At 41.5% G+C, this 20761-nt stretch overlaps 1 long non-coding RNA gene across 1 annotated transcript in view; it reads left to right on the top strand.

The window, feature by feature from the left end:
* Positions 1-154: 154 nt before the first annotated feature.
* LOC148113443 (uncharacterized) overlaps positions 155-20761 on the top strand; it is a 30276-nt gene continuing 9669 nt past the window's right edge. The window contains exon 1 of the long non-coding RNA XR_015734496.1: positions 155-277. This is a non-coding gene — a long non-coding RNA (uncharacterized LOC148113443). The remainder of the gene's footprint in view (positions 278-20761) is intronic.

Here is a 20761-nt window from a genome sequence, read left to right as displayed (position 1 = left end):
AATGGCTAGGGGTCAATAGTTCAATATGACCTCTAGGCATAAGGGAGGGTCAATTGCAGTGGTGGGATTCAGCCAGTTCTGCCTGGTTCAGGTGAACCGGTAGTAAAAATTCTGACTGGAATCCGTCCCGCCCCTTCCTGCCCCTCCCCTCTCACTTACTCCTTTTCATGCTTCACCTGCCTTGGACGATGCCTAGAGTCACACCTGAGGCTTAGAGCTGCTCCCTGCTTCCCTCCCTCGCTTGCATCAACCACGCAGCCCAGCTGATCTCTGCTTGGTGAGTCTTCCTTTGCTTCTCACCCAGCTATCTCCCCCGGGGCCCCACCATTCTTGCCTGCCTTCCCTGCTTTCTTCTGCATGGCCTGCAGCCAAGCCATGTTTGCCTGCCTTCTTTGCATGGAAGGGAAGCGGCTGGGCTGCTACTGCCTTTCATTGGGGCACATGGAGCAAGACGGAGCTCCCCCGCCATCTCTTCTCTTCCCCCTTCTCTTTGTAGGCAGAAGAGTTTTTCCCACCCACCACCGCCCAGATGCCCTCACTTCCCCCAAATTCCGCAAGCATTTCTTTGCCTATCTGATTTCCAGGTACATCGCTTTTCTCCTTTGCGCCATCATGTGCAGGGAAATGAAAGTTTGTGTGGGGCTAAAAAAAAAGTTCAATCAATCATTTCCAACTTCTCATGAAATAAAAAGATCTTGGAAAGTTTGAATTGATTGAGTGAATTTTTTTTTAGCTCCACACAAACTTTTCTTTCCCTCCACATGATGGTGAGAAACGCGATGGAGCTGGAAATAAGGTAGGCAAAGAAATGCTTGGGAGAAGTGAAGGCATCTGGGCAGTGTGGTGGGTGGGGAAGCGGTGGTGGGTGGGGAAGGTTCTGTGGCGCGGGGCTGCAATGGCAAAACGGGCAAAGGAGCAGCCAGTGTGAGGGAAGGAGGCTTTACTTTTCCTTTTTCCCTGCTCCTCATATTTCCCCCATGCCAGCAATTCCCTTTCCCATTCCATTCCCCTATTGAGCGCAGCGCTCAGGGGGATCCACTTTGATAACGGGGGCGGGGGAGAATGGAACAGCCCTGGAAGGAGGCTGTTGGATTTATTTCAAACCTTCCTTGGCTGGGTTCAAATTTCCCGCTGGGAAGCATTGCTGATGCAGCGGAATAATTTAAGTGGAGTGGCTGCGTGAAAGTCAGATCTCTTTATTTTTCAGGAAGGAGGTACAAGTGGCAGCAAGAACACACGTTCCTGGGCTAGCTAACAAACTGTGTGACTAAATGTTTTTATACTCTTTTTACTTCTGAAATCTGATTTTTTTTTTTTTTTTTTTTTTGCTTCGTGCTAATAGTTCTGGCTTTGTGCAGTTCCTGTGTTAATGGTTTCATTCCTGTTTTGCTCTTTGTGATTTCTCCGCCCCAGAGTACTGGCAAGGAATGCTTGCTAATATTTAATTAAATTTTATTTGTCCCAAGTGTGTTTCCCCAAAACTGATATTGTGTTTATAATCTGTCTTTAGCAGCTTTCCATTTGCTTCCCCTTCGTTATTGTAGTCCATCTCCTCCTGCATTTGCATTTCCTATTTTTCCTTCCCACTATATTGGAATTTTAATTACTCTGGTTTTGTTCTTCTTATTGGGCTATCTGCTTCTATGGGGATTCTTAATGATTTTCTATTCTAATGTGTTTTGGTGCTGACTTCTTAAATGGTTTTCCATTTAATATGTTTGGAGCTGCGGTTTCCTGTTTTTTGGGTAATATTTTGCTGCAGTTTGTGTTTTCCTAGAAGCTTCTAGTGGAGCCTTTGTTTCTGATTTTAGAGTTTTTCTTCTTTCTAGTGGTAATACTGTCTATTTTCTTCCTACAATCCATCAAATTTTTTTATTTTATTTTTATTTTCCTCTTCCTGTTTGGCCAAATAGGTTGTAAAAAAATGCTTTTTTTTTTAAGGGTATTTATTTCTCTCCCAGACATCATTCCTGGTTCAGATTAGATATGGCCTGGATGACTGTAGGGTTATATGATCAGGTGTTGGATGTGGAAATAGAGGTCAATGACTGGGCGGACCATAACCCATTGAAGATACTATGGAGGGAATCCGCAGAATAAAGAAATGGAAGATGGATGTAGCGGTATTAAAAGATAAAGATTTACTTCAAAAGCTAAAGAAGGAGATGGATTTTTTCTTTAGGGTAAATAGGAAGGAAGATACTAGTCCTCAGATTATTTGGGACATGGCAAAGGCGGTGATCAGGGGATTAGTATCATCCCATATAATTGGAAAAGGGAAGGTTCAGAGATTGAAACAGAGTAAAATGGTGTGTGAATTGGAGAAAGTGGAAGCTAAATTGCAGGCAGACCCAGGGGACCTAAAATTAGCAGAGGAGAAGAAAATAGTTTGGCACCAGTTAAATTTATTAGACCAGGAAGAATTGGCTACTAAAATTAGATGGGCAAGACAAAGGCACTTTGAACATGCAAATAAAGCAGGAAAATGGCTTACTTATAGACTGAAGAAGCAACAGGAGAGAAATAGGATAGTTTGTTTGAGGGACCAAACTGGAAGATGTGTCTCGGATAAGGAAGGGAAAGGGAAAATAATACAAGAATACTTTGCCGCCTTATATACAGCTGGAGATGAACAAGACCAGGAGATTAGAGAGTATTTGGCTAGATCTGACTCCCGAAAAGTTCCACTCCCAATGAAAGAAATATTGAATGCAGAGTTTACCTTGAAGGAAGAAGAGTTAGTATTAGGGGAACAAAAGGGGGGGAAGACCCCAGGTACAGATGGTCTTCCAGTAGAAATATATAAGGCCCTTCTTGAGACCTTGGGGGAATTCTTGACCGAATTGTTCAATGAGGTCTTGGTCTTTGGTCATATGCCACCCTCCTGGTCCGAAGCGTATATTACATTAATCCCAAAGGAAGGCACTGATCTGCTTCTGATTAATAATTACAGGCCAATCTCCCTGCTCAATGCTGATTACAAATTATTCTCCATGATCTTAATGAAGAGACTAATTTTTTTTCATTAAAAAGTTTTTTATTTTATAAACAAACAAACAAACAATACATAATCATTCAATATATCTTCTGAATACATCTTTTAAGTCTTCTTTTTGTTCCTCCAATATTTATCATATCTTAATATTGTAAACAAACAAACAAACAATACATAATCAATCATTCAATATATCTTCTGAATACATCTTTTAAATCTTCTTTTTACTCCTCCAGTATTTATCACATCTTAATATTGTCATTTCCTTTATTATAACATTTCCCCCATTTTGCTTACTTCTCTATTAATACCTTACTCTATCTTTTAATTATATTAAAAATTAGACAACCATTTTATCCCCACACAACCTTCAACCCCCCCTCCCCACCCCCACCCCCGACTTCCCAGAGCAAAAACAGGGTATAGCATTAAACTAAACATAAGCTAAAATATACTAACTTGCTCACCCTCTTTAACTCCTTTTTTAAAAATTGTTCATCAGCCTCCCCTTTTAAAATTCTAATTTAAACATTTTAAAACTTTATTTAAAGCATCTTTTTAAGAAAAAAAAGAAAATATTATTTGCATCCATTCAATTTTAAATTAACCATTTTAGTACTTCAATAAGTCTTTTTTAAAAAAATACTTCAATAAAATATTCTTCAGAATATAACCTTAAAGATACTATTAATCCATTGAGTTAAATTATTTCTAACTCTTGAATTCATTCTTCAGAACATCAATTTCAAAACTTTCAGAAAACTATCCATTAACTTTAAAGTTAACTATTTTAATACCACAGTAATTTTTTTAAAAAAGCTATCCATTTTTAGTTAAACATTTTTACTTAAACTTAAAAAAGAAATGCTAATTTCAATAGACTTTTCAAATTTATTATTAAGATCCTCCCCAAAAGAAATTAATCTTCAATTCTTCCTTTCTTTCTATATTTTTGCCAATCCTTCTTCTTCAATAATACTTTCTCCTTCAGCATTGCTCCTCCCCCTGCTTTTATTTTCGAAAATTTTTGAATGTAGATTTGAGACTGATGCATCTTTGAAAATCGCTCTCTTCTAAAAGTTATCTCCTTCATTTTGAAACCTCCATTTCAACTCTTCCTGCTTATATAATCAGTCACTTCCTTCCTTAAAAATTGATTCTGTCTATAAAACCAAGAATTGTCACGATAAAGTTTATCAGTCTGCAGGAAAGAGTCTATTTGCTGCTTTTCAGTTAACTGCATAGAAGCCTCTGCCAAAACCTCTGTTTTCAGTGTGCTAACTTCCATCTTTTCCCTCTTTTCCCTGCTCCAAAGACAAATTAGTTTGATTTTCTTCCTCTTTTCCAGCCAGCAAATCATTGTTGTTCTCCAGATTATAATTTTGAATAGTCCTTTCAATTGATTCCAGTATAGCAGAAGTATAGAAATTTAAAACTTCTTATAAAACCTTTACAGTCACAACTTGTGAATTTGCTGGCTCATATAGTAATGATCCTCCATCCTTGATGTCAGCCATATTTCAATTTCCACTTTAAGTTTATTCAGCTATCAAGTCAATAAATCCAATAATTTTCCACACAATTTAGAAGTATAAAGTAGTTGAGGTCAATACTATAGTCTTTTTCATTTCACTAGCACTTTAAATCTTTTTCTTGCCGCGTAATCCAGTAGCTTTTACAATGTTGCAGCTTTAACGATCACTTTCACTTGTAAGTTTCGTTTTAACACCCTTAAGCGCCATCTTTTTTCTTTCTTTTAAATGGAGTTAAAGTTTAATGCTTGCATTTTCTGTTCTCCTGATTTTGCTCTGCCAGCAAATTTCAGGTTCAAATTCCTTGTAGCTGTACTCATGTTCCTAGTTATGTAATTATCTATTTTCCCTTATTCAGTTTTTCTTGTAGGAATAATGTCTCTTCTCCAGGAGGGCTGAATGTCAGCCACCACCATTTTATTGCTTGCTTGCTCGGCTGCCATTGTAACAGGGTGAGGGGTGAGCTGTTTGAATGTCTAGGAGGGGGGAAGTGAGCTGTTGGAGAAGAGGGGAGAAAGTTTTCCTCAGCATTTTCTCTGAAGCTGGGAAGAGTGCTGATAACCACTCAAGGTCAACCGTTGTGGCATATCAGGAGGATGGCACCATCAAAAGCTGAACCCCACATGACCCCTGGGGGGATGTGGATTGGATAATCCTGACTGGACGATTGGGGGGAGGGTTTTAAGGATGCTTTCTATATATGATTTTCATGCCTATTGCCTCAGACCTTGCTTTTCTTTGGTTGCATTCAGTTCATACTCAGTAAAAGTACCTCTATGAAAATGGAGTTGGGGTTTTTCTTTCTTGAGTACTGAAAGGAGGCACACCTGACATTAAGCAAGATCTGCAATTAACAGCCATCCTGGAAAACTATTGTGGGGGCTGAGCAAAGAATGTTTGACCAAGACAGCAACCAAAAACAGAAGGAAGCTGCTGGATCCACGACCTCCCTGTCACACCCCAGCTGGGAGGCTTCAGAGTGGATGGCTGATTTACAGCTGGAGGAAAAGCCGGAGAGAGCCAAATAGTTGCTGGGTGTGGGGAGTTTACCGGAGCTGGAGAAAACCCCCCAAGGAGTAACAACTACCAGAAGTTGAGGCGGAGACGCTGCCTGGCAGCAAGAGCAGAAAGAAAATCTTCTGATCACCCATGCTTTGCAACTTCTGAGAGAGGCTGCTGAGAATTGTAAAGCCCATGAAAGGTATGGATTGCCTGCCAGGGGGGAGGATGAACGCCCCGGGGGTGAAACGGAGGCTGCTGCTTGTCTGGAAGAGAGAGACCAAGGCTGGAAAGAGACAGCTCAGGCCTCTGGAACTCAAGTGGCTGCTGCAGCCCAGGGCCCCCCTGCTGGACAGGCCTTGCCATGGAGGTGAAGCAAGCCCAAAATTCCCTTACTATCAGTAAGATACGGGGGAGATCCAAAAGGACTGGGATTCTTTTTAACCCAAGTGTGGAACCACATGCAGCACTGGGGAGAGGATTTTCCCTCAAATGCCGCACGCATGAGGTGCATTACCAGGGCCCTGGAGTGGGTGGCAGCTGAGTGGATGGTGGGACTCCATAATGAAAATTCCCCTCTAATGAGGAATTATGACCAATTCATGGCAGCCCTCAGAATGTGCTTTGAGTACCCATTAGCTGAGCGAAGGGCGAGAATTAGAATGAAGTCCATACATCAGGGCGGAGATCAGTGGCAGAGTATACCCAGGAGTTCCGCAAGTTGGCACCCTACATGAGAGGGTGGTCAGAAGTAGCCCTGCTGGAGAGCTATAAAGATGGACTAAATGAGGATGTCTACAAGGATTGTTGCTCCCAAGGGGCCCCTAGGGATCTTCAGAGTTGGTACATGCTGGCCATGGATGTGGAGATTGACTTGGCCAGAGATCGTTTCCATGGTGGGCACAGCTGGAACCAACCACCCTCCTCATCCCACAAGGGGGCTCCAAAGGCCGCAGTGGGACCGGCAGGCTCCAAGCCAAAGTCCTCAGAGTGTTTCAAATGTGAAAAGGAGGGGCACTGAGTGGCTGAGTGCTTCTCTAAGCCTGGACCCAAGGTGACCCCTAGTGGAGGGAAGAGAGCCAACAAAGCACCTGCGAAATCCTGCAAAGCTGCCCTAAAAGAGGTAGAAGTTGTTGAGTTCGCTTCCCTGAACCAGGGTGAGTTGGGAACTCCAACCCTCGCCGATGACAGAGAAACTGAAACCGATTCCAACGAGGACCTGGTGGTAAGTCAGAATGGGGGACCCATGACCATCCCAGTAAAACTAAAAGTACCATCCACTGGGGCCCATGGGAAGATGCTAGCCCTTCTAGATTCGGGATGCACCAGGTGTATCATCAGCCCAGACATTGTGGAACAGATGGGTCTAAGACTAAAAACAATGAAAAAGCCCATCACATTCTGTCAGCTAGACGGATCGGTAACTGGGAGGGGGCAGCCCATTTTGTAACTGAAGCAATTGAGATGAGGATGGGGGATCACCTAGAAACTCTGAGTTTTATTATGGCCCCTGACATGGAATGACCCCTCCTACTTGGGTTGCCCTGGCTCCAAAAATGGAACCCCCATATAAATTGGAAAACGGGTGTGTTGCGCATCCTCTCTAATCAACAAGGGAAGAGAGGGGAGAACCCCTATTGCATGGCCAAAGTGGCGAGCTAGGGGGTGGCAACTGCAATGGACCACATTGTGGGGGAAGAAAAGATCCCAAAAGAGTACCGGGACCTCCGGGAGGTGTTCAGTAAAAAGACGTCAGATGTGCTGCCCCCCCCCCACTGGCCTAAAGACTGTAGCATAGAAATCCTTCCTGGGGTAAAACTTCCTAAACCAAAAATCTACCCCATGACACCTCCCCCCCCCCGGGAGTTGGGGGAACTACGAGACTTTATTGAGAAAAACCTAAAATGTGGTTTCATCCAACTGGCTAGGCCATGTGTAGCCGCCCCAGTCCTATTCCAGGCAAAGAAGTCTGGTGGTTGACTATCGGAATTTGAATGCAATTTGCATAGAAAATGTTTACCCCCTGCCCCTCATGAAGGACATGATAGCCCACCTGGGCAAAGGAAAGATTTTTACTAAGCTGGACTTGTGGGAGGTGTATTATAGAGTTTGGATTAAGGAAAGTGATGAATGGAAAACTGCCTTCAACTGCCCGCTGGGATGTTTCCAGTTTCGGATGCTCCTTTTCGGGCTGCAAGGAGCCCCTGCAGTGTTCATGCAACTGATCAACGAAGTACTGCATGAACACCTTTACAAGGGGGTGCTGGTCTGCCTTGATGACATCCTTATTTACACCGAGACCATAGACGACCATGTAAAACTGGTGACAGCTGTCCTGAAAAAACTTAGAGCTGCTGAACAATATGCTAAGCTATCAAAATGTGAATTCCACCAAAATAAAATTGACTATCCAGGGTACCGCATTTCGCATGAGGGGATAGAAATGGATCCAGAAAAGATCCGGGCCATGTTGGAATGGGCTCCCCCACACACCCACAAACAACTACAAAGTTTCCTGGGTTTTGCTAATTTCTATCGACAGTTCATCCCCTCGTTTGCAAAAATTGCCTTACAGATTACTAACCTTCTGAAAACAAAAGGAGAGGCGAAGCCAAAACCCTCCCGGCCTCTTGAGTGGACTATGGACTGTCAGGCAGCTTTTGAGAAACTGAAACAACTGTTTGCTGCTGAACTGGTCCTTAAGCATCCTGACATGGAACCCCCATTTGTTGTTCAGGCCGATGCCAGTGATGTGGCCATCGGGGTGGTATTACTCCAAGCCAATGCAGAGGGGAATTTGCAACCCTGAACCCATACCTCTCGGAAATTATCTGAGACCGGGAGGAGATGTGCCATATGGGAGAAGAAGGCTTTTGCTGTTCATTGGGCACTGTTAACGTGGAGGCATTTCCTGGAAGGGGCGAAGCATCCCTTTGAAGTGTGGACTGATCACAAAAACTTAGAGGCTTTAAAAATGCCATGAAAACTGTCGCCTAAGCAAGTCCACTGAGCCCAACACTTCAACCGATTTAATTTCTTCCTGCGCTACTTTCCTGGAGGGAAGAACTTTATGGCAGATGCCCTCTCAAGACTGCCTCAATATAATAGCATTCGAAAGGAAGTAATCCGTCCGGTTATCCCCTCAAAACAGCTGGTGGCACCAGTGGTTACCAGAACCCAGACAAAAGTATATCTAACTTTGTCTGACGACTTGAGCAAGCAGTTGAAAGAAGCACTAAAAACTGACGAGTGGTTTTTAGCCCACTCCAATGAGTGTACACTTTGGGAGGGTCTCGCCTGGGTGGGAGCCAAACTGTATGTCCCCACCAGCCTGAGGGGGACAATATTGCAATATGCCCATGATGCTAAAATCGCTGGGCATTTTGGCTTCGTGAAGACATTACATTTAGTTAAACAACAATTCTGGTGGCCGGCACTGAAGAAAGACATAGAAGCCTATGTGGTGAGCTGCCCCATATGTGCTTCAGTAAAGAGGCCTCCTGGGAAACCACCTGGGCTGCTTCAGAGTGTAGTCAGGCCGGAAGCCCCATGGAAGGAAATCTCCATGGATTTTATTGTTGAGTTGCCCGAAAGTGGAGGGAATACAGTCATTTGGGTGATTACTGATTTGTTTTCTAAACAAGTGCATTTTATCCCATGTCCCAAGATTCCTTCGGCTAAAACTCTGGCTAAATTGTTTGTCCAACATATGTACAGACTACACAGGGCTCCAGAGTGAATAATCTCAGACAGAGGGGTCCAGTTCACCTCCCACTTTTGTTAGGCTCCACCCAGGGGTTAAGGTCTGCCCACCACCCTCAGACCAATGGGGCTTGTGAAAGAACTAACTCGGTGTTGGAACAATACCTTAGGTGTTACATAAATTATCAGCAAGATAACTGGGCAGACTTTTTGCTGTTTGCAGAGGTCACCTATAATAACTCTATACACAGCAGTACTGGGTTTACCCACTTAAGGTAGCCTCCAGCCAAGATTTTGTGCTTATCCCGGAGTTACCTCAGGAGAACCCACAGATACCTCCTTTGGCTGAATGGACTGAACAGCTACATGGTACTTGGTCCGTAACACATAGGGCTCTGGACAAGGCTCATCAAGCTCATAAAGTCCAAGCTGATAAGAAAAGAGTTCAGGGTAGGGATTATAAGGTAGGAGATAGGGTTTTCTTTTCCACCAAGTACTTGCAAACCACCCAAAAGTCGAAAAAACTTGGCCCCAAATACGTGGGTCCTTTCCCTATCGTACGCATAGTTAACCCAGTTACGGTGCAATTAGAGTTGCCTAAAATCTTGCGAAGGATTCATCTGGTGTTTCATGTCAGTTTGCTGAAACCAGAGCGTTCATCCCCTTTGCGTCTGGACCAAGAACCTCCTCCTGTCCCTGTACTCATTGAAGGGGAACAGCATTTTGAAGTCAAAGAAATATTGGATTCAAGGAAACATCGCGGTAAGGTGCAGTACTTGGTGGCCTGGAAAAATTTCCCTTTAACTCAGTCTGAATGGATAAATAAGTGAGATGTTAGGGCTCTGAAGCAGCTGCAATTATTTTATTCCAAATATCCTGATAAACCTTAATCTTGTAGCTGTACTCATGTTCCTAGTTATGTAATTATCTATTTTCCCTTATTCGATTTTTCTTATAGGAATAATGTCTCTTCTCCAGGAGGGCCAAATGTCAGCCACCACCTTTTTATTGCTTGCTTGCTCAGCTGCCATTGTAAGGGGGGAGGGGGAGCTGTTTAAATGTTTGGGAGGGGGAAGTGAGCTGTTGGAGAAGAGGGGAGAAAGTTTTCCTCAGCATTTTCTCTGAAGCTGGGAAGAGAGCTGATAACCACTCAAGGTCAACCATTGTGGCATAAGTTTTCATCAGAAAACTTCAGCGCTTACTGTATGACCACCGTGTAAGCTACGATTAAACTGGATAGCTTCACCTTTGAGTGTGTGCGTGTGGTGTTTGTTCGGTGGAGCACAGGTGGTTCCAGAGGAGGCTAACAGGCGCTCCCATATAACACTGCTCCTGTGTGAGCTGCACTGGCTCCCAGTGGTCTTCCGGGTGCACTTCAAGTTGTTTAAAGCACTCCATGGCATAGGACCTAGTTATCTTCGAGACTGCCTGCTGCTACCGATGACCTCCCACCAACCTGTGTGCTCCCACAGAGAGAGCCTCCTTGGGGTGCCATCAGCCAAACAATGTAGGCTGGTGACCCCTGGGGGGGTGTCTTCTCTGTGGGGGCACCTACCCTCTGGAATCAGATGCCCCAAGAGATAAGGAGAATCCAAGACCTCGGTGCCTTCCGCCGTGCCCTTAAAACTTTCTTTTTTCAGCAAGCCGGGCTGGCTTAACATATTTTTAAACATATTTTTAAATATTTTTTAATTTGTTTATTATCTTAAATTGGGGCCAAATTAATATATATCCTTTTAATTGTTTTTAATGTTTGTTTTGTATGTTTTTATCTGGCTGTACACCGCCCTGAGTCCCTCAGGAGAAGGTGCGGTATATAAATTTGAAATAAAATAAAATAAATAAAATAAAATATACGAGGAGCCATCAGTAAAAAGTTCTAAGTCAGGGTTTTCTAATGGGGAATCTATCAGATCGGATCGGGGTTGTTCACCATTGTGCATTAGATGGAGGCAGTCATGAAAACTTTCTCCAGATTGCTCTACTGGGAGTAATGTTGCAGGTTTTAAAATTGTGCATTTCTCAAAGGTGCTATTTCCTGAAGTAAATAATTCAGCCTCATATTGAGCCAGTCATCGTTGGGTGAATGCTTGGATCTGGGACTTTAAGAGTATTGCGAAAACCTTATGGGGGACCTTTAAAGTTGGAGGTTAAATACTAACCTTAGATTTCTTTCCAATTTCTACAGTGGCTGCCACTGCTCTTAAGCATGGAACTGCTCCTTTTGCCACTGGATATAATGTAACTGAATAATATGCTACTGGTCAGTTGGTGTGTCCAAATGGTTTAGTTAAGACATCTGAAGCGATGCCTGATTTTTCATGAATAAAGAGGGTGAAAGGCTTCCTATAGTCAGAAAGCCCAAGGGCAGGGGCGGATGCCAGAGTTTGTTTTATTGTTTGAATGGTTTGATCTAGTGATTTTGACCACTCAATGGGATCAGGCATATCCTTTTTTGTCAGTTTGTTTGTTTGTTTGTTTGTTTGTTTATTTATTTATTTATTTATTTATTTATTTATTTATTTATTTATTAGTTCGATTTATATGCCGCCCTTCTCCAGAGACTCAGGGCGGCTTACAATGCATTAAGCAATAGCCTTCATACTTTTGTATATACCTGCTTAGTAGGGCTTTTTGGCCCTCCCTAAGCGGTGTTCTATTTTATACAAAGTCAGCTTTTGCCCCCACAAATCGGGTCCTCATTTTACCTACCTCAGAAGGATGGAAGGCTGAGTCAACCTTGAGCCTGGTGAGAATTGAACTCGCAGTAATTGCAGGCAGCTGGCAGCTAAGTGCTACTTTAACAGCAGTTTAGTCCGCTGCACCACCAAGGTCCCTTGTATTAGAGGCCTGGCAAGTACCCCAAAAGAGAGGATCCATGGCTGGCAAAACTCTAAGACTCCCAGTAGGGCTCTTACTTGTCATTTTGTTTTTGGTGGCTTCATTTCTAGGATAGTCTGTATTCGGCTAGGTGCCAGTTTCCTAATTCCTGGTGCGATCATGTAGCCTAGATATACGACTTCTTGCTTTAAATATTGTATTTTCCCCGGGGAGGCTTTGTATCCCCTGTCTACTAATGCTTTTAGTAGGTGTAAGGTATCTAGTTTACATGCTAGCTCAGTGTTGGATGTGAGTAACAAATCATCAACATATTGAATTAAGGCTGACTGATTTGGTAAGGAAATGGAGCAGAGATCATCCTTTAAAATTTGAGAAAATAAAGTAGGAGACAAGCAAGTCCATATATATTGTTGGTCTTCCCAAGTGAAAGCAAAAAGATATTGGGATGCCCGGTCTACTGGGATGCTAAAAAAAGCTGAGCGTAGATCTATGACTGAAAAAAACATAGCAGAGGCCAGAACTTCGGTTATTATGGTTGCTGGATTAGGCACCACAGGAGCGCGTGGGATCACATGACTATTCACAAGCCTTAGGTCATGAACAAAATGAAAAATAGGGTTCCCTTCACTATCCACCTGTGGTTGACAGGTAAATCCCATTATCGTTTTAAAGAGACAAAGACCAAAATAATCCTGGAACAAAGTTTATTCTTTGCAAAGGGCCTTTCTCTCTAAAGTAGAGAAAGACGAAAATAAAACAATTTACACAAGTTTTTATAGTCTTCAGGAACATCAGAATACACGTCAATAAAGTACCTTGGGAATCAGTTTCAGATCTTACATAACATCTTATATAACAGAAATACCCCTCAAAAACATCAATTGCGTACTTCCTTTAATTAATAAGGGCAAGTTAACCCAGGAACGTATTCCCTGCAAGACAAACATCTTCTCAAAAACAGGAATTACACATTTCCTTTCCCATGTTCTTAAATGTCAGCTAAATTATATAATCAGGTTATACAAGGTAAAACAAAACCTTAACATGATTTCAAAATGGCGTAACTCAGGTTATGCTTTTACAGGAATAATTCCTATTTTTCTCACAATCCCCAATTCTCCTCTTCATTATCTTTTATTCCTGTAAACTATGAATATCCTGTAACAGTATAGAAACTCCTCTCCATACAATAGGTAATTTGGTCAATACCATGTTACCACATAAAAACATTAACTTGGAGGGAACTTGTATCCTTAGACATAGAAAATGTAACCCTTCCTCCAAAATCCGAAACTTCTTGTATGAAGGTATATAATTACCAAATAGCTCAGTGCATTGCTTATATAAAAATTCCATTCTATTTGTAAGGCCAATGTATTGAGGAACTATCTCATATGTACATTTGCACTTGGCACACACCATCTTCAAAAGATGACAATACATATCTCAGCTTCCTCAGTGGTGTCTATTAGGGTTAGTGGTGCTTCTATAAAAGAATAACAGTGCTCGAATTCTGTATGGAAACATAGCTGCTACCATGTTATAGGGTAACTAGGCAACACAGCCAAAATCCCCATTCCTATCCACACCTGTAGAATAACAAACATTACCACAAAAAAACCCATTATTCCTAGTGAACTAGCTCCCCCAACATATTGTTCAAAGAGATAAAAGATTATTATCTTACCTCCAATACATCAATCAATCAAGGAGAACTTACATCCACTGGATTCCAAAACATAGATTTACACCAATCAATAATATCTTTCCTCAATACAATCAAAAACACAACAAGAATTATTACCACTCCTAGCCAAATACAAATCTCTTCATAAAACTCTTCTTCCATCCATTGGTCCCCAATTGTCTAAGGTTTGTCATCAAAAAGTCAATTTAAGAGGGTTTGCAGGTTCTGTAGCAACTGTCCTTCCATAAGGCAAAGCCACCAGTCCCTTGACTCTGGAATAGCATACCCAACCTTGTTCCTTAGTCCTTACAGCCGATTCAGTAGTCAGCAAAACTTGGAACGGTCCTTTCCACAGCAGCTGCAACTTCTTCTCAGTAATGGCTTTTATTGGACCCAGTCTCCATTTTTGTATTCATGTGCTTGGAAATCAAGAGGTGGATTCTGTCCTTTTTACCTTAAATGAGAAAAACACTGGGACAGTCTCTGTATATATATTTTCAGAAAAAACATCCTTCAATTCTATCCTAGGCATCTCAACTTTCCCCACATATGGCAATCCAAACATCATTTCATACGTAGATATCCCCAGATCTTTCCTAGGACTAGTTCCTATTCTTAATAGAGCTAAAGGCAAACACTTCATTCAAAGTAGTTGAAACTCTAACATTAATTTTTATAACATAGATTTACTTATCTGATTAGCACATTCACAACACCCTATAGAACTTTGCATAAACAATAAATGTAATTGCCAATCAATTCCTAATTGTTCCATAACCTTCATCACCTTGGACAATGAAATGTATACCCCTATCACTATATTTGGGTATTATTCGCTCTAATATGATTTAACAATCTTCTGAGCATCTATCTTTACACAAAGAAAGGCTTCAACCTATCCAGTAAAATAATCCACTATTATTATTACATATATCAATGGTCACACCACCAGCATTTCAATGTAATCTACTTAGATTCATTGAAAAGGCCAAATGGTCAAATCTCTACATATTTTTTACATACACAATGTATTCATTTCCATACCATTTGTATAACTATTGTATACACACCCCTAGACACATATATGCATATACATTTAATAAAATCAATAAGTGCTTGCGTTCCCCAATAGGTTCCCTCATGCACTCATTCAATCACATTCCACATCACAACTTTAGTAAAAATTTGCACTCCATCTTAGTAATCCATTTCCCATTCACTTACACACCCCTTCATCCACTATTTATATAATATCAAGTTTAGAAGGATCCTCAGCTGCCTTTAAAACAGCTGTGATAAGTTCCACCTATCGCAATTCCTTTTACTAAATATCAACCCCCTTTCAATCCAGATTATCCCAAAAGTATGTAAGATACCATAAGCATAGTTTAAATCAGCATAAATATTCCCTACCTCATTAATTAATATGTGCAATGCTCACAATAAAGCAAAAACCTCACATATCTGCACTGACCAGTCAAACGGTAACTTTCCACAACTCAATTTCTCAATAGTATCTCCATTCACAACTGCATCTCATCCAGTCTCATCCCATTCTCAATTCATTTATTCATAACCACACAATTTCATTCCACATCTTCCCATCTCTCTCTCCTATTGGTCAAGAGAACCAAACTCTCTTGAAACAATTTTAAAAACCTAGCATTTGTGCACCACCTTTTAGTTCCCAGTCCACATGCGGACCAACACTCCTTTGGCTATACCATCTTCCACTACTACAGACAAGTGGAAATTTTTTCTTAAACCAGGCAAACATAACACTGGAGCAACACTATATTATTACTTTCTTCAACTCTTCAACCTTTCTTCCAAACAACTTAGTTTAAAATTAACTATCAATAAATCAATAGAGTCTCAATAAATACTCAACTCTCCCCACTTCAGAGGAATCACACCACACCTCTATCACAATTAGCTAAACTATTTCCACAAGCTTCAAAGAAATGCAAAGCTTGATCTAAATTCACAAGTCTATACAGACTAACTTACAAGTAACTTCCTAGCTAACCAGACCAAAAGTCATCTTTACCTTCTACCAGTAATTCTTCCCTCAAGGGAACCTCCTTTACCTAGACAACACTAAGCTAAAATAACATAGTCAACTATTCCCCAGACTATCCAGTATCCAGTATCTAGAAATCTCCTTCTCAGCATTCAAAATCATTCAAAATACACAGACACAAAAACATAAAAGAGGGTAATAAAAAACTTCAAAAAGCAAAAGAAAATCACCTAATAGAGGTATTCCGGGTCTCTACTCCCAAAAACTTTTCAAACTTTCAATGTCACTTCTCTAAAGCAGGACAGGAAATACATCTGCATAGCTGCCAATGCAGTCAGAAACAATGCAGGATCAAATCACCCATTCGCTCCTCCTTTCTCTCAGACAAACTCAACAAAGGAAAAAAAAATGTGTAAAAGGGAAAACAAACCGCACCTTCCCTCCCCCCTTTCTTACTTCTCTTATTCAGAACAAAAAGACGGGGGAAATATAGAGAAGAAAAATACTACTCCTGTCTCTAATTAACATCGCAAATACCTTTACCTAATCCTACTTCTCCATAGGATCTCTCTCATCTCTCACTTGCTCATTCAAACACTTGCTATTACAACATAACAACAACTACAACAACAAACTCTTGCCACTCACTATTTCAATATACAAAAGGAAATTTCTCAGGGGTTCAACGCACAGTCATTCACAAATATCAGGATCACCTTACCACCCCCATTTAAGGGCTTACCACACACACTCATATTTATTCTGCAATCAGACCTTTTAGTGTATTCCAACACACACATGCCTTTTCCCTGCCAATTAGTCAGCATAAATACTTCAGGGAGCTTTATTATCATTCTCATTATTATTTTTTTTCAAGACAATGAGCTCTATTGCCTAAACAACTCTCATTACACACACATACCATTTAACAACATTTGCAAACCTGGAATAAAACCTGGAAAGGTTCCATCCCTTCAGATACCCATTTCAGTTTTATCCTTGACATCTTGTAGCCTATTCCTCAAGCAGTGGAAAACTTCAGGATGCGGTTTTTAATCAAAAACTTGATTTTGGGCCCTAACCACACCTGTCCTCCACAGCTCCAGGCTTAAGCCAAGAAGGTCACTTAATTAGCCGGCACACACATATCACCATCACATCACATTAATCAAAGACAAAATATTCGCATTCAACCTCAGGTAAGAAGAACAATAAATCTTCATTACCACATTCCTACAGAGTTTTCTGCCTCATCCAAGAACAATAAAGATCTGTATACCAAGCTCACATCCCAGAAGAGACAATGCATCTCTCCCAAGCAGATTAAGACCTACTTCTAGAACAAATATCACATCCAAACGTATAATACACTTTTTGCTTTCCAATCCACCAACACTAGACTTTTTTCCACTGGAGTAATCCTCTCCCAATTCCAGGACACTGTCGCCACATTGCAACCAAAGTTTCACAAAACCTTTTCCTCTTCTACCTAACTCCTTTCCCTCTCCTGTCTGTTGCAACACAGACACCATCATTCATCATTTCTTTCCTTCTTTTTCTCTTCTAGTCTTGGCCTCGTCCCTATTCACATAGACCTTTTAAGCTTCTTTCAACAGAGCAGCAATATCAGTAGTAGCTTCTGTATGTCTGGCCATGATTTCGTCACAAATTTCATTTTCATTAAGGACTCATAAGCCGGCGTTTCAGGAGAAAGACCAGTGTGCTTATTCAAATTGTCCTTAATATTTTCCAGAAACACAGACGGTGTTTCTTCCCACAACTGTTCCACCTCAAAAACTTTTGTTTCTTCCTTGAGGTACAGCTGTCTTAACTCCCTCCATTTGTTCCCGATCAGCTAAATTATTATTGTTCCAACCAGGATCAACTAATGGAGACTTAACATCTGCAGCAACGGGCTGAACAGCCCCCACTTGGGTTTAATCCCAAAAAAAAACCATAGCTGCCTTTCGAATTTGTGACCTCTCCTCAGGGGAGGACAAATAACCCAATATATGCTGTAACTCTGCAAAAGTATACAGATTGGGTCTCAGGAATAAATCCAATGACTCAGACAACGTGATCAGATCCGCCTATAAAGATGGCATGTTTCTTTTATAATCTTCCAGATCAGAAGATGTCAAAGACTCATTCACAAAAGCTGCAATACCATTCGGCATTCCTCTTAAAGGAAACATTCCTTTAGTTTGTGAACATGTAACATGAGGAGAAGTGGATGGATTCTGTTTCACAGTTACTGACAATTCACCCAACTCCTTCTCCAGCTGCCCATATTACTGCCCTGCCGAAGTCTCTTCCTTTCTGCTCCCAGCAGCAACATCAATTTCACCCACAACTTGGATTATACGAAGGAGGTGGAGGTGGGCATGTAGCATAAGCTAAAGGATCCCAACCTTCCTCTTCTTCTTCCTTCCCATACAAAACTCTAGAACTTCTCGGGGAAGAGGAGTTAAACTACTGAACATGGAACTGAGGTTCAACATATAACAATTGAACTTTCAACTTCTTTTTTCACCAAAACTTTCTTCAAAGCATTGATCCAATATGGGTCTGACTCCCCAAACTTACTCCACCTATAATTAGGCTGTATCAACACAAACGTCAGCCAAACCTCCTTACAATAATTAATCATAGTCACCTTATCTAATACCTTTGTACAAGCTTCCAACCAATCCTCTAACCACTGTACTAACAATTTCCCTAATGGAGATATGGGGGATGGAGGATATTTCAGTCTCAGCAGCACTTTTCCCTAGTAAAGGCCCCATACTTTCCCCAACCTGTATTACACTAATTATACACACAAATCATACAGGCCATACACACACAAACATACACAAATCCAAACCACCAAAGAGAAAACATATACTCACTCCTGGTGCACCAAAGTCTTCAGGAACGTTCCTCTCTGTCCAGGCATTCAGGTCTCTGCCTCAAGGTTCATAGAAAAGCAATTCCGGCTGGAAAGGAAATAACCCCATCTCACTGAAATCAGTGTTTGTGCACACGTATCAGGGAATTCCACCATTCCAGACAGAATGTTTTCAGTCCCTTCGGGCGCCAATTGTGGTCGACAGGTAAATCCCATTATCGTTTTAAAGAGACAAAGACCAAAATAATCCTGGAACAAAGTTTATTCTTTGCAAAGGGCCTTTCTCTCTAAAGTAGAGAAAGACGAAAATAAAACAATTTACACAAGTTTTTATAGTCTTCAGGAACATCAGAATACACGTCAATAAAGTACCTTGGGAATCAGTTTCAGATCTTACATAACATCTTATATAACATATGCAGTACATAATTCCACCCTGGAAATTCCCCAATTCCCAACAGAAATACCCCTCAAAAACATCAATTGCGTACTTCCTTTAATTAATAAGGGCAAGTTAACCCAAGAACATATTTCCTGCAAGACAAACATCCTCTAAAAAACACAGAAATTACACATTTCCTTTCTCATGTTCTTAAATGTCAGCTAAATTATATAATCAGGTTATACAAGGTAAAACAAAACCTTAACATGATTTCAAAATGGCGTAACTCAGGTTATGCTTTTACAGGAATAATTCCTATTTTTCTCACACCACCTTTGCCTTTTTCACTGAAAAGATGGAGGTGTTCCAAGGGGATGTACATTTCCTGAGGACCCTCTGTTCTAGGTATGCCTTTATTAGTTTTCTTATGGGTTGGACTGCTTCAGCTGAAATTTTATACTGTGGCACATTTGGGGGCGGTCCCTTTCTTACTTGAATTGTGACTGGTGCTGCCCCAGGGATGAAATGCTCCCGGTTCAGACCGGATCGCCTGATCCAGTAGCGATGGAGGAGAGTGGTTTGGAGAACCAGTAGCAAAAATCCCTCCCCCCCCCATGCCCAGCTGAGCCACACAATCATCAGAGGCTTTTTTTCTACAACCACTTCACCCCAAAAAAATGCTTTTAAAATGCTTTTAAAAGTTAAAAAAAAAAGCCTCTGATGATCGTGCAGCTCAGCTGGGATCATCAAAGGCTTTTAAAAGAAAAAAAACCTTTTTTTTCTTTTAAATGCCTCTGAAGATCCCAGCTGAGTTGCCTGATCTGCAGAGGCCGATCAGGCAACTCAGCTGGGATCCTCAGAGCCTTTTGAAAGCATTTTTTTTACAACCTCTTCGCCGAAGAGGTTGTAGAAAAAATGGTTTTAAAAGTAAAAAAAAAAAATTGGCCACACCCTCCCAGTCACATTACCCCCCCACCAAGCCACGCCCACAGAACCAGTAGTAACAAATTTTAGATTTCACCACTGTGCTGTCCCTTTTAATACTCCTACCTCTGTGCTATCCCATCCCCATAGAAGAGATGGTAAGGTTCTGAGATCCTTGTGTAATTGGTTAGCATTTTCCACTACTAACAGTAAGCATTTAGCTGGGATATCTAGAGTTAGTCCAGCTTTGCTGCAAGCAATGTTGGCCTCTAATTTACATAGTACATCTCTTCCCAGAAGGGAAAGAGGAGACAGGGGGCCAGGGGTGGGTTCTACTTACCTTTACTACCGGTTCATAACGGGATCGCACATGCGCGAGCTTTGCTTCTGCGCATGTGCAGAAGCTTTGTCACATGTGCAGATCGTCGATGACGGCATCGACTGGGGAGAAATGGGATGGTTTTGGGAGCTTTGAATTACTGAAGGAAAGCCCAGGCTTTTCAGATTCAGGATTTCCCAGATGTGCCAGTTTACCTATTCTAGTAAAGAGAACTTTGGAAAATGCCTGCTTCCGCATGTTTACTGGGAGTTGGAGGTTTTTCTGGAACACCAGCCTGTTGGAATGTAACAGCCTGTTAGAATGCTACAACCAGAAGCAGCCCCACAGTATGTTCTACCCCAACCGGCTGTGGCCGCTGCCACCCCCTCCCCCACCTGCGAGGCCAGCACCACCCCATTACAGAGCAACCTTTGACGGGGCGTCAGCCAAGCTAGTTTATTTCCTCA

This window comes from Pantherophis guttatus, chromosome 5 (assembly GCF_059756535.1).
Source record: "Pantherophis guttatus breed Tessera chromosome 5, ASM5975653v1, whole genome shotgun sequence".
Taxonomy (NCBI): Eukaryota; Metazoa; Chordata; class Lepidosauria; order Squamata; family Colubridae; genus Pantherophis; species Pantherophis guttatus.
This window is presented reverse-complemented; position numbering and strand designations above follow the sequence as displayed.